Source organism: Etheostoma spectabile, unplaced genomic scaffold (genome assembly GCF_008692095.1).
Source record: "Etheostoma spectabile isolate EspeVRDwgs_2016 unplaced genomic scaffold, UIUC_Espe_1.0 scaffold00569324, whole genome shotgun sequence".
NCBI lineage: Eukaryota > Metazoa > Chordata > Actinopteri > Perciformes > Percidae > Etheostoma > Etheostoma spectabile.
The window spans coordinates 1-15,256 of NW_022605061.1; the positions used below are offsets into that span (position 1 = coordinate 1).

At 42.3% G+C, this 15,256-nt stretch overlaps 1 long non-coding RNA gene and 1 pseudogene across 1 annotated transcript; one reads left to right on the forward strand and one right to left on the reverse strand.

Moving 5' to 3' along the window:
• Nucleotides 1-4,496: 4,496 nt before the first annotated feature.
• Nucleotides 4,497-5,826, reverse strand: LOC116684775 (uncharacterized). Its single transcript, XR_004330840.1, has 2 exons — nucleotides 5,297-5,826; nucleotides 4,497-4,553 (listed from the first exon to the last, which is right to left on the reverse strand). It is a non-coding gene; the product is annotated as an uncharacterized LOC116684775 (long non-coding RNA).
• A 1,229-nt stretch (nucleotides 5,827-7,055) lies between these two features.
• LOC116684774 (transmembrane 6 superfamily member 2-like) lies at nucleotides 7,056-13,609 on the forward strand (annotated as a pseudogene).
• Nucleotides 13,610-15,256: the final 1,647 nt, after the last annotated feature.

A 15,256-nucleotide genomic window follows, 5' to 3' on the forward strand; every position in this document is an offset into this window, starting at 1 on the left:
TGGGTCTCGACTTGTTCAGTCGAGGCTCTGCAGAGATGATCCAGATGGCTGGGGTTGCCAAGTCCCTGTCAATCATCTTGTTCTGCTCGGCCTGGGCCAACGCCTCCAGTTCAGGGGAGGTTTCTGGGCACCAGTCTGCCATGAACTTATCTTGGCACTCACAATAGTTCACACACTTCCTGAGGCTGCTCCCAAACACCCCAGTCTGAAAAAAACAGAAGGCGGAGGAAGAGGGAAACAGTGGATGCAGACAGAAAAGCTGTGAGTGATGGTATTTAAGAGCAGATTAGACGCTTTCAGTATTTTCTGGGGGTCGTCAACGTTTTCAGGCCAAAGACCCCTCAGCTGAAAAAGAGAGGGCAGCAAACCCCTCACGATGTAAATTCTTTAAAAATTGAGTTGCATATTACAATTACGTGGGCCTACATAACGTGCGGGCTGGCCTTGAGCCTTCACGCATACTATTTGGTGGTGCATACAATACTAGCTAATCAAATAATAATTGTTAAACTATTCACATATTCATGCATCATGTTTTAATGTTAACATGTGGTAAAGTGAATCCTTAAGCTTGATATCTGTGGATGCTACTTTAGGCCATCTACTTATAGGCCAGGAAGCCTATCATCAATGTTGTGTAAATTAAAACAATAACAACAAGAATTTGATGGCACCCTTGCAGCAACTCAGAGGAGCCCCTATCGGTCCAGGACCCCCCTGCTTAAGATCTCTGATCTATAGTACTGTAAGTACCTGCAAAGGTTGGGGATGGGGTCTGTGATGAAGGTGACCGATGATGGCGTAAAGAACCCCAAGCACGACAAAGACTGCGATGATCAGGTAGATGACGTAGGTAGGCAGGTGGACAGCATCCCGAGGGGGGTATGTAGCTCTCGAACCACACCGTCCCATCATCTTCCCTGTAACGAAAACGTAAACTGTCCTCGTCATCACCTCCATCGTTGTCGGAGAGTCTCCCAAAGCTGCCGTCAGCCTGAGAATCCGCTTAATGTCTCAGAGTCATCGCTGGATGGAAAGAAGCTGGCACGAAGTTTTCACACAGATCTATGTATGCAAATCCCCCAAAAATCAGGAGGAATCAGTTATTAGAGGAGTGATTTCCTGAATAAACGTGGATACAAACGTCTAGCTACAGCAGGGAAGCAGGCAACGATCATCCAATTCACTGGGTGTCTTCACACACCTTGCAACACTAAGCATGTAAGACTTAAATTAAAAGTACCATAACTGTAAACTATATCTCTCAGCCTGAATAGGGTTTCACTCTGTTCCCGCTGTACACATCTTCTTCTCTGCTTGTGGAGCTACGCAGATGGAAACTAGATTAGCTACCGCAGTTACAGGTAGACAAGGTCAGAGGAAAAATGCTGCGACCACAGTTTCCTATGAGAAAGAATACCGTATATATATAGAAGATCATACAGATCTATCCAACTGTCTACCTTTGTAAGGAAGAAAATTCCTTTTAAAGTAGACTCTATTGTTGTGTCTTACTATAAATGTATCTATCTTAGTCCTTCTTTCTGCTTACATCATTATCAAACGTATTTAATATGACTAATGCGCAGTAATCCTTGACATTGACAAATAAGTCACTGGCCCTAAAATAACCAGGTATTAGAGGAAGGTAAAATGGATTAAAGACACAGACAAGACAGACAGCACTCTTGTATTATCCACTTGTTTAATGGAGAGAAGCTAAGTCCAACACCAGAACGATCAAACCGACATGTTAGTCTTTACAGCAATACATGCGATGTAAGGGGAAAAAATGCGGGTTGTTGCTGTTTGACTGGTCGGTGAGGAAATTGCACAAAAATGGCATTATATGCAATTTGCTACACCTTTTCATAAAAGTTACTTCCATACATACATGCATACATACATATTTGATCAAGTTACGCAATCTTTGGATTTTAAATGGCAGTTATTGAAAGAAAATGTATTTTTTACATTCACATTAACATCTTTGAAGATAGCTTACATACTTTTAGCATGAGAAATGGATGGGCAGCAAACAACAATATAGTGCAATGTGTTTTGAACGACTGACAATATAAACCATGTTTACATACATTTTTAATAAGTGTTTCTCATGAGTACAAACTATAAGTGCTTATTTTTTATGTGAACTAAAAGGCTTTAGCTTATGCATGCTTCACTACACTACAACATTGCTCACTGGAAGGAGATATAACTAATGCTGTGACGGAGTGACAACTCAAAGGGAAGTGGCATAAGGGGTCATGGGCCAGGCGAAGCTCACTCTATGAGCCGACATCCTTTTTTCTCTGGGGCATGATGAAGTGATGGCGCTTCTCAGTGGAGGAGGGGTGGATGGATGACCGCTGCCCTCATCTGCCCGGTAGAAACCGGGCAGCAGCCCGTCCTTTTCCTTCTCCATGTCCAGGTGGTCTTTCTCCATCATGCTGCACACGCTCAGTTGCGCTCTTCTTCTATCTCTGCTCTCCCTTCCTCTGAATCATCCTCCACTGGTTTAGGCCAAACATCCAGTCTGTGAGAAGAAACAGATGAGACCCAAACACAGTGAGAAGGAAATAAAATGACTGAATGTTACTACAGCGCCATTTATACATATTCATAAATTACACAAACTCAGATTGCTCGTCATGGAGCCTGGAAAATAAGTTATATACATTTTCTGTGGCTCTGGAGGAAGCTCTCTAGAGTAAATACAAATATATAAAGGCTTATACATATATATATATATATAACCCGGATGATGTCATCAGGGTACATTGCAAACATGGACACGAGTTTGAAATAATAGGCATTTACCAGCAGGGGAGGTCAAATTAAAGATGCTTTTGAGGTTGCATCATGTAAAATGTAGAACCTTGGGTTTTAGGGACTAAAGGTCTGGATATCTTGGCCTCCCAACATTGTGGAATTGCACTTGAAAATCAGCAGAATGCCCCTTTAAAGTGTCACTTTATCAGCAGTTATTCACTCAAATTTGAATCAGTTTTGATGAGTGAATGGTATAAGAAGGAAACTGTTGGGAAGGTGTGCACACAAACCTCAAAGTGAATGTGAAGGAGAGTCATCAAACAACAACACGGTCACCCAAGAGGGGAAAGAACGAAAAGACAAAACACTGATGCAACCAAGAGCTCAGGGAGGAAAAAGGAACTCAAAGACACCAGAGAGATGAGAAGGTGAACACCAGCCAGGGGTTACCTGCTAGGTCATGCAACAGATCTGTAATCAGATGTCCCACTATGGCATACGTGGCCACTATAACCAACACAACGCCGACTAGGACGTAGACCACATTGCGCGGCAGAGTTATAGCATCTCTGGCCGGTGGTATGTAGTCCACGAAGTAGGCCTCCTCCTCCTCCTCCTTCTCCTGGACAGCTGGAGGAGCTGTCGGTGCTCAAACACCAGCTGTGTGAGGTTCAAAAGCAGAGCTTCTCCTGATGCGTTTAGGGACCCACTGGTTGTTGGTTCATGGTTTTTTAGTTGCTTTGGTAGAGTTGGTTTTGACAAAGGGATGCTGTCTTTATAAGATGGTTTGTTCAAGGAGTGCGGAGAAGCTTTGGGGCTGCTTCTTTGCAGGATTTGTTGCCCATCCGAGCTCCTTCACGGCACTGTAAAACTTGGGAAACGGTGTGTGAAAGGTGCATTAGAGACGCAGAGGGAGAGAGTAAAAAGAAGCTGTCAAACATTTTGTATTTTCTGAAGCAGGGAAGAATGGCATGGTTGGTGACGGATGGGAATTTCAAGATAGTTCAAAAATGAGAACATGGTTTCTTTGTGAGTGACAGCTCCCTGTCACAAAGTGGTTGTTCAGAAAATCTACTCTCACCAGACAAGAAAAATGTGACCCATAAGTGTGCCAACTCCCCTAATTTTTTGTCTAGACTTAAATCCCAGCTTTCTTCCTTCTGGTGATTTGGAGAGGGGGCCCTGGGTCAAATTTCCATGGGAGCCAGGAGTGTGAGACGCACGGGAGGTGAATATAGGACAGACAGAGTTAATAGGATTGAGTCTGTCACTGAGCAATATCAGCTTTCCATCTGTAAGGATTAGAGATATGAACGCAGAGATGTGGACAGTAATTCCAGAAAAGAGGCTATAATTCCCTCCATGTATATAGTCTATATTTATACATATAATAAATATATATCCCACCATATATTGCAGTAAACCCACTTTCTCCTGGGTTTAAACTGCCATCCCTTTATGAATATCTCACGCTTTTTAATTCATCTTAAGTCCACTTCTTATATTCTATAAATGTCCCATAATTCACTGATATGACACTTTATTTTCATGCTGCATTTCTTGCTTAATAACAGAGCAGATGGCAATATTTCAAAATGTGACCACTGAATACCACCAAGGTGAGGAAAAGTGTAACTTATGAAGATTTATGTGAAATGTGATAACTGTTTTTTGACACCATACCTCATAATCAAGACTTGAACAACCCCCCCTCGGTTGTTTTCTTTGACTTGTGAATGGAAGGAGCTCCAAAATGCCGTGTGTCATATACGCAGATGGCTCTGCAAATAACAACAAACACATGGCAGAAAGTTAAAGTCGTGCAATCCATGAAGGGCGATCGATCACATCTGACCAAAAAAACAACCCACCGGCGTTGATTAAGTGAGCAGGTAATCCAACAAAAAGCTTTTCTACTCTCAGATCATCTTCTCTATAAAGCATCAGGTTGGAGATTATTTCTTTAAGATTTAGATTCATCTTCTTGTGGTGGCTCGGGAACTTGCAAAACTGAGTCATGAGAATTTCCATTCTATGATGGTGATGGCAACGTTCGCAAAGAGGATGAACCAAGAGACTGGGTGAAGACCCCAGTAGAAGGCGTGTGTCATGGTGTTAGAGAGCCAAAAGGTTTAAAAAGATGAAAAACTTAAATGAAAACCAAGTCTTCCTTAAAAGAAGAAACCGGGGGAAAGAGACTAAGCAGAAGAATGATGTAATGAAAAAAGCATTGTGAGGTCTCTGAGTGTGTCCCAGGATGAGGCTGTCAGGAGAACCAGACTGTGTGTGTCAGTATCAAGATGTTCTAGAGTAATCCATGACAGGATTTGCATGACACATGCCAATGTCACCTTTTAACTGAGTAAGCAGGGAGATCATTAAGCACCACCTGATGTTGACAGTTCCAACAGCTAATTCACACTGTAAGCCACAAATGTGTCTAGAAGAGCAATTGCAGATAAGAAAACGTGAAATTCAATGCATTTTCCTGAGCTAAAATTTGAGATAAATTTAGATGATTTACCTGTAAGAAGGACTTCTTTCTCATTGACTTCCATTTACTTCAGTGAAAATTTAAAGTACAGTTTCCACGGCCTCTCCAGGTAAAACAGAAAGACAAAATAAGACCCACAGAAAGCACTACAAGCAGAACAGCGCTTGCTCACTAGTCCTAAGCATGAAAAAAAAAAAACCCAGCAATTCAGTCAGTCCATATTGACTGTGACTCCCTCAGGCCGGGGGGACCAACTTCTTGGGTTGTCCTCTGGCTCCGACAGCATCTTGTAGTAGGCATCGCTCAGGACCCAGGCCCAGTAGATCACCGTCAGAGAGGTGTTTACGGTAAAAATGGCGATGATTAAAGGGTGCAGCATTGCATCAGACTCTTCAAGAATCGGTGTCACCTCAAAAAGCTGAGTGTCTGCTGTGTGAAAGCTTGTCTGTATGGTCTTCGTCCGCTTCTACACTGGACTCCCCACCCCTCTTGACTGGCTCTTTTCACTGGACACTAAGTTTCTGTGGAAGCAGCAGCAGCAGCAGCAGCAGCGCCTTTATAATCCTCTTCAGCCGCTTTGTTGCAGAAGATAACGTTGCATCAGACGCAGGCCCGCTTTAGTCTGTGTGTCTTGTTTGTGAGCTGCAGATATTCTTGCTGTTGTGATTTTGTTGTGTCTCCCTCCTTCTCGTAGTTCTCTTTGTTCTGGAGTGAAACATATGATCGCAGGAAAGACTAATGTTTGGCTCTTTTGATCACAAAAAAAGGATGTAGGCCTGCTTATCCCTCCTGTTGTCCTTCGGGTCAAATTTGACCCCTTTAAAAAATGTCTATATCTGAAATATGGGTTTCTTTTTCACCAAATTACCTAAAAAAAAGGATTGGATTCCTTACAACGCTCTTTGCAAATACAATGATCACTTTCATTCCTGACAAAACTCATCTGTACGTTCCTCTGATCTTAACTATAGTCAAAATAACTCAAATAATAGGTATAATTCTACATAAATGAGGGTTTTTCACCATGAATTCCAAAGAATAGTGTAAAATTAGTAAGGTGGTGCAAGTGAAACTAATAAAAAGTCTGAAAAAGGGACAAAAATTTCTATTTTTTTGTCAGTTTTTGATCCAGGAGGACAACACAAGGGTTAAAAATATTCATCCCTAATTTGTTGTTGCGTCATGCATATAATGCACATGAGTGCTATGAGACACTATAACTAAATATGTAAAGAAACGGCTAAGATACAATGATGATTTAACCAACCCCAGTGACTGGGGAGAGAAAAAAAAACATAATCTTGGTTCTTGAACTTTATGTTCTCTCTGATATAATCCAGAAACTAATCAAGACTGGAGACATCACACAGAGGAGTCCTTAATCTGACAACAAACAGGACAGATGGCTCCTTAATCAGACCCCAGGGGCCACAGGAGCACAGACAACACTTTATCTTTTCACAACAGACTCATATCCTGTACCTAGAATGCAGAAACTGGATAATTAGACGCAAAAAAAGGTGAAAAATCAGTGTTGAAAAAGTCATCAAGGAAAGACAGTTCACTCATTCCACCAGATGGCAGTCTGTACAAGCCTAGACTGAATGGTGGACGACAATAGATTGGGGTTTTCTCGCACAGCAGGTAGTTGAACTGTAATCATTGCGGCCAGGAGTACCAAAGTGCTTGTTTTCACGAAGGGCAAAATGCGTATTTTACGCATTACGCACGATCCAGAAGTCCATTATCTGCACTTTGCACGGCTCTCCCTTTAATTTCCAATCAGCAGACGTGAACACTGAGTTGAACTTTGAGACCCACTAGATAGCAGACGCATTGGAGCAGCAGCGTTGTTTCATCACAGATCAAAAGGCAATGGGTTGACACACTTTAATTACCTCCGTCCCACAATGGCAGTGGAGAAGACACTGGCTTCCGACATGCCTCGCTTCACAACCAGCGTGTTTAGCAGATAATATTTCGAATTGGACATTTCTTTCTAAATAAAGAGGTCAAACAATTGGTTTTCAACATGAGGCCTCCGGTGGAAGTCAGCGTGTTGATCCTTTCTCTTTCGGCTCCTGGAGTTTTCATCACCATGAACATATCCCTGCGCTTCAGGAGTAAGTGTGCATCTTCTTGGCCTTCTGTAGGCTGCAGTATGGAACTGCTGCTTTAAGCCGCTGATATTTGGGATATTAAGCGGCCCACAGCCAGAGGGGAGGTTTATCTCGAGGTAACCTTGTTTAAAATCACTGCTGGGAGTCTCTAAGCCTACACGAGAAACAAGATTCACTTAAGCCTTTGGATTACATTTGTGAATTAAGGAAAATGTAATACACTCTTAAAAGTAAATGTAGTAAATGATTGGATTGCCTTGAGTGTGAGGCTTTAAAATGGGCCTATAGCACACACATTCATCAGTGTTCCTTGTTGGTCCCAAGATCAATGCTATTGATCCATAGAGCTGCACTTTTAAAGGTCCATATCAGGCTCTTGTCTGGTTCATACTTGTATTTTGTGTTTCCACTAGAAACGTGTACATGCTTTAAAGCCTAAAATCTCTCACCAAATGCAACCTAGGGTATTTTTGTGACTGTACCCAAGTCAAACTTCTGTTTAAAAAGCATAATTCAGATGGATGCGCCACTTTTAAGATGACTCGTGTACATTCACAAAAAGACCCTAGGTTTTATTTTGGCGAGAGTTACGCTTCGATGTTTGAAAAACCTAGTTTTTCTTGTACTGTCTGTCTGAATATACAGTACCTGTATTCACCCTCTGTCTAAACACTCTGTTTTAGAGCTTGCGTCTTTGAGGGCCCCTCCCAAAAAGCCCATTGTGCTCTGATAGGTCAACGTTTCTGGGTCTTCCACGTCTTTCTTTGTGCTGTCACTGCAGCTGGGGAATGACTGTAAAGCCACTGCAGCGGCACTTTACTTATACAGCAACTCAACCTGCTTCGTAATTTAAAAAAAACACACTGTACAACTCTACATTTCTTTTCTTCTGGACCAACATTACTTGTGAACGAAACTAAGAATTTGAATTTCACCAAAGAAAACCTCAAAGTTAATGAAAAGTCTTTGAATTTGATGTCTATATGAGAGTGGGGGGGCGTTTGGGCCCTTGTGAGTCAAATGCTCAATGAGTCATTTTAAAAAAAAAAAATGGAGAAAGTGAAATGGTTTCCAGGGTTGCCTATAACCTGTAAACCTTTATTTCTAACCTCTTTTTTTCTGATTTTGCAATAACGCCTACTTTCATTTTTGACTAATCTGCTGATTATTTGCTCATAATTTCAATCTATATTTCACATGAAAGATCATTTTAAAGCACAGTTTGTAAACTGATGTTCGGACTCTCCCTTATTCCTCAGACCTCTTCCTATCCTGGGAATGGGAATGGTCGTCCTGGGACTTGTTCTTCTTCTCCTTCTCCTCACTGTGCGAAACCTGAAGAAAGTGGACCCCTTATTCTACGGTACAACCAGACAAACCACACTTTACTTTTTGTTGTTGTGAATTTTTCTTCATTGTGCGTCTATGTGTGTGTCCAGTGTTTGCAGGGTTTTCCTTCACCTGCATGTGTTCCTGACCATGCTTTAGAGCAGGATGGGTTCATCTCTGCTTCATGGCCTTCTACCTAAAGATGGTAAACCTTCACTCTCTCTGTCCCAATGATGCTTTATATTTCATCATCATACTGTATACCCTTCACCATACCTAGAGATTGGCATGGTTTTATTTCAGTTAGCCTAATATCTGGTTTGATTTTCACTGAGAGGTGATCTTATGGAAAGTTCCACATGCCTAGCTTTATGTACGGTGATGGATATCTGATGATGTGTGTGTGTGGTGTGTGTGTTGGTGTGTGTGGGGGCTATTTTAATTCCAAGGCCAAGGGAACTTTATCGGCATGCATAGTATCCTGGACCCATTAAATAACTGGCCTTTAAAAATAAAAATCTGCCTGTCTCCATGGGAATTTAACATGGGCGTGTATACTTATGCCCCTGCATTTTAAACATCGGGGGTGTATACTTATTCTCCCTGTATTTTAACATAGGGGGGTGTATACTTATGCCCCCTGTATTTTAACATAGGGGGTGTATATTTATGCCCCTGTATTTTAACATAGGGGGGGTATACTTATGCCCCCTGTATTTTAACATAGGGGTGTGTATACTTATGCCCCCAGTATTTTAACATAGGGGTGTGTATATTATGCCCCCTGTGTTTTAACATAGGGGGGTGTATACTTATGCCCCCTGTATTTTAACATAGGGGGGTGCTTATTATGCCCCCAGTATTTTAACATAGGGGTTTATACTTATGCTCCCTGTATTTTAACATAGGGGTGTGTATCCTTATGCTCCCTGTATTTTAACACAGGGGGGGGGGGGTGTGTACTTATGCCCCTCTATTTTAAGGAAGAACATTTATTTATGTACAATACATTTTTCATTCACAAGAAAGTTGGTGTCCTTAAAAGATTGGATTTTCCTAATTTTTTTTCAGTTAAGGCATCAACATCAATTTCCAAAAGATGTTTTTTTATTCCTCTTTTTAATCAACTTTAGCCTGGGTGTGTAAACGTGTTCTAGCCACTGGGATGTGTCAAAAGTCAAAGTCGCTCATGCCGTTTTGTTCAGGGTGAGCCTCATCTAAGAACCGCCTATGCCGTGATGACGTCTTACTGGGAAGGGTGTCGTTCACTTGCTCCTCTTCCTCACATCATCCACCGCATGTTCAAGGGTAAGGTAAGCTGTGACATCACCATCAGAAACCCGTCCGCTATGTGTTCAGTGAGTCCTCTAATGATGGATTCCTGTCCACGCAGGAAGTCCTATCGTAGCCTGGGGCTGCTGTGGGCCGGCTCCTCCATCGGCATCAAATTGTACACATCCCGGGAGTGGTTATTGGTAAGTGCTGCCTATTCCATTCCATGGTTCTCAGCAGGAAACCGATGGAGTGCTTTCTCCAGGTAGGGAGTGAGTTCCTTACCTCAATGAAGGAGTTTAAGGCTGAATCCCATTCCTTCCCTTACCCCTACCCTTGGCCCTTACCCCTACCCCTTGGCCTCTTGGAACCAAGGGGAGGGGTAAGGGGTGAAACATACCCCTATGAATTGGGACACCACTTGGTGACATCACCATACAGTATTGATCACAAACCTCCAAGATGCGTCTAGGTCCTGTTGATTGTGTGGTTTGGACAACAGTGTTATATATTTTATAGAGGATTTTAGGTTCACTTTGGTAGTGCAGAGTACTTATCTGTGTAGTACTTAGGTCTGTTGCATACAAATGTGTATCACATGCATGTGTACATATACATACATATACACCCTGTATACATGGTGTTGTATATCTGTTTCAGTTATCACCCGTTTTGAATGTCATTGATGTTCACAAAACATTTTGTTGACAAAAAATCTGTCTTTATTGGTGATAAATTGAACATAACAGGCAAAAACGTTACATAAAATAATGTTACAGAACCATGTGTCAACTATTAGAACCATAACTAACACATGTCGCACACAATAAAGGCACTCATATGTGTAAAACTAAAAAATACGCACACAAGACCACAAACAAACTACACACACACTACACTGTTGTAGCTACAGCTGCTCTGATATTCCAGACCAGTCTGGAGCCTTTTGCCCTAACCCCCACTCACATATCATCAGTGTCCCGTATCAAAACCAACAACAATATAACAAGTGCATGAACAAATGAACAGGAATTAATTAAATATTACAATAATAGTAGGCTACCAATGCAATAATGATGGGTACAACATGAACATATGAATTAGGAAACGTCTGCTCGTTTGCAGCCCCAACCTGGATCAGCTGCTGTGTCCTCCTGTGTCTCCTGTGTGAGACAGGGCGGTATATGTTTAGCACGTAGCGATGTATCATAGACCGTTAATATATATATAGCTATACAATCTATGCGATCTATACAGTCCATCAAGGCAGAAATATGTGGGACTGTTCAACGTTAGCGTTAGCGATTAGCGTTAGCGATTAGCGTTAGCATTGCAAGCTAGCGATTTTTAAAAAGTTTCAGTTAGGAACATGGGTACACATGTACAGGACTGCATAGACCACAAAACCAGACTGTCGTAACTTTTTAATCAATTATTTAAAGCTGAAAGTACTTACATTCATGTGTCTCTCTGGTTGATGCAGCAGCCACACACTGCCTGTGTGTTTTCTAGTGAGGTCGCGTCCACACTAGATCCGTAGGGGTATACAGCCCTTGATCTATGCCCTACCCCTAGCTCGTAATACGTATTGGACCGGCACTAGGTGCCGCGTGAACGCGCAAAAGGTAGGGGAAGGGGTAAGGGGAAGGGGTAAGGGGAAGGAATGGGATTCAGCCTAAGTACCTTGGGGTCTTGTTTGCGAGTGAGGGGACCATGGAGCGTGAGATTGGGAGAATCGGAGCAGCGGGTGCGTATTACATTCCGTTTTATCGCACCGTTGTGACGAAAAGAGAGCTGAGCCAGAAGGCAAAGCTTTCGATCTACCGGGCAATTTTGTTTCCTACCCTCACCTATGGTCATGAAGGTTGGGTCATGACCGAAAGAACGAGATCCAGGGTACAAGCGGCCGAAATGGGTTTTCCTCAGGAGGGGGGCTGGGTCTCCTTTAGAGAATAGGGTGAGAAGCTCAGTCATCCAGAGGAGCTCGGAGTAGAGCTGCTGCTCCTTCGCGTTGAAAGGAGCCAGTTGAGGTGGTTTGGGCTCTGGTAAGGATGCTCCTGGCCTGGGTCCTCCCTAGGGAGGTGGTCCAGGCACGTCCAGCTGGGAGGAGGCCTCGGGGAAGACCCAGGGACTAGGTGGAGAGATTATATCTCCAACCTGGCCTGGGAACGCCTCGGGATCCCCAGTTGGAGCTGGTTGATGTGGCTCGGGAAAGGGAAGTTTGGGGTTCCTGCTGCCCCCGCGACCCAATACGGATAAGCGGATGAAGATCTGATGGTGGATGGATGCCTATTGATTCATCACCTATCACCTTGCATCTGTTATGTTACTGATGTCTCGTCTGTGCAGGTAAATACGGGTCTAACATTCAACCAGCCTTTTGGAGGAATGTCCCTTCTTCTTGGTGCCTTTCTGGGCGGCCTCGCTGCTATTTAGCCGACCCAGAGAGATGCCAGTCGTGACAGCAGACAGGTAAATATCTGCAGATGAGACATTTACAATATTCTACATGTCTAGAGAAGTGGTGTCCAACCTATTTTTCTTTTTAGATTGTCTAATTTGAGCTATTGTCAGAGGAGGAAAGTTTTTAAAGGCAAAACAACATTTTTTCTTCTTCCCTCTGACAATAATCTGACAACCGTGAATGCAAGATAACAGAATTTCACGAGAAGTTGTTATGATAAATACGTACACTGCCTATGCAAATCTGCCTATTGGTCAGGCTTTATTGACCCGTTCAAGTACTGAAATTGCAGATATGGAAATGTTCGGTACTGAGATTTCTTCCTGTGTCGACTAGATTATAGCAGCAGGCAGAAGAAAGGATTGCTGTCTCGACCTGTTGACCTGCTTCTGTCTCTTCTGTTACTTGGAGCGCGATGGCCTTCTCTGTTTTCAGAGGCTTTGTGAGTAAAACTACTAATCTGTCCAGCATTACTGGTGAATTTACTGAGACACGAGGTCACATTGTAGTAGTGGGTACCATAAGTGTGTCATCGTGCTCTGCTCCAGGTGGTGCTGGACTGTCCTCTCGACGCCTGCTTCACCTACGTCTACCAGTACGAGCCCTACCTTAAAGACCCCGTTGGCTTTCCAAGAGTCATGGTCAGTCCGGAGAAAAATACACCAGATATTTCAAATGTTTTGTACATCTTTATTAAAATGATAAGTGATCTTTTTGTTCCTGCAGATGCTGGTGTATCTTTTCTATGCTTCCCCTGCTGACTGTCTTCATCTATGGTCTGAAAACACCTGGATGCAGCTGGATGTTGGACTGGACCATCTTCTTAGCCGGGGCCATGGCTCAGTAACTGTGGTTATTAATGTTGCTCTTAATTATTTCCTAAAAAATGTATAGATGAGCTCCTCCTGAATCTCTCAGACCAGTGGTGGCCATATCGGAGCATCTCTGCACTCCCGCACCCCCCCGTCACGTACCGGGTCCCAGCAGACAAAATGGTGGCCTGTTATCACCCTCAATGTGCTGCTGGCTGCTGTGCCGGTCTGGCTGGCCCGCGCTGACCACAACACCCACACTTATTTCCTGAAACCTGTTCCCGAGGGAGACCACAACGAAAAGAAAAAAACTAGACTAGACCGCCACCAGCCACGGACTGTTTGAGGAATACTTCACGCTGTGCTGATCTAACCGTTTTCTGAGGACTTTCTTTGGCGCACGAACTGAATTAAACACTTTATCACTTAAAACTTAAACCGGCTGAAAAATCTTAAAAATCAGTCAGAATTCAGTCCCCGCGCCACAGCAGCACTCCCTGCATGAACTATTGGACCCTGATAAGAAGGCTGTTGATTGAGTTAGGAGACTGTGATCACTTTCAGGTGACTCATGTAGATAACCATTGGTGTACTCTGCCCTAACTAAGACTTAAACACTGGACTTATAGTTGGCAACGCACTACACTGGAGAGTAACAGTCAGCATTATGCATCTTTTTGTATGCAGAAATCCACACCACAGCTGGAATTGGTTGTCTCTCTGACCTAAAATTCAGTTCAATTGTTTAAAAACAGTGAATAACAAACGACTCACTGAATGCTTGAAATGCAACTAAACTAAAAGTTGAGGATAAGTTAGATAACAGCAGATGATTCAAAGGAGAATTCGATGGGGCCCTATATTGTGTCAACTATTTGATGACATTCATTCTGTCACCGGGCAGCAACAACAATTACATTCTTAATTATTTAATCATTTGGGTCGAGAAATAAGGCATCACTATTTCCAAAAGCGCTCATGGTGACATTGTTTTGTCTGATTTCCAGCTCAAAACCCCAAAGACGTTCAGTTTACAATGTCTGAAAAAAAGCTGAAACCAGAGAATATTTTGGTATTTTCTTGATAAGTGACTTAAATGATAATCAAAAATAATTATGTCCAGCAACTAATTGAGTCATCAATTTGTACCATAGTTCTGACTTCATCTTAGAGCGGTTATCCATGTTTTTATGTTCCAACACTTTATTTTGTACATAAAAAACAAATGGAGCTCTGAATTGGGCTTGTTTTGGATTCAGGGGATACAGATTATTTGAACCAGGTATGGCTGGTAGTTTCTAAAATAAACCGAGCAGTTTGCTGGAGGATTGTCTCTTCACATGTCATATTGTCTCTGGTTAGTAATGTCATTGAGTCCTGTGAGTTAACTTTGCTGCAGTTTCCAACTGACAAGACCTGAACCCTGAATTTAAGTGGAGCCGCGACAGCAAACATGATACATTGTTGTATATGTTATATTTAATTCTCTCATGGTGGATCAACATGGTGCTCTTTCTTCATCAGTTGTGGGCTGAAGTTCCACCCTTGTATTTAAAAGTTATTGTTTGTAAAATGGAGGATATCAATGTTTTTAGATGCAGTGACCCTGAAATTTGATTTGGGTCATTTGCATCAACAATTTAATACTTTTCCCATTGAATGTTGTCATGTAGAGGAAGAAAAGTAAAGGAAATCATTTGGGCCACATGCAAGTGGTTTTAATGATACAAATATACAATAATTGCTTGATTATACATCAAAATATTTTTAGGATTTAGGATTTTTAAGATTTTAGGGAGTTTTTCCCATTTCCCATACAGGGCCAAAAAGGGCTCCCTGACTTTAAGACAAGTGTGTAGGATTAGTGGCACATAGCGATGGTGTTTCCAGATTGCAATTCCTAAATAACCCTCCTCCAAAATTGTGTCTATATTGCCAATAAAACTGATTCTGATTATTGTATGTTTTGTAATTTTTTATATTGTATGATCAA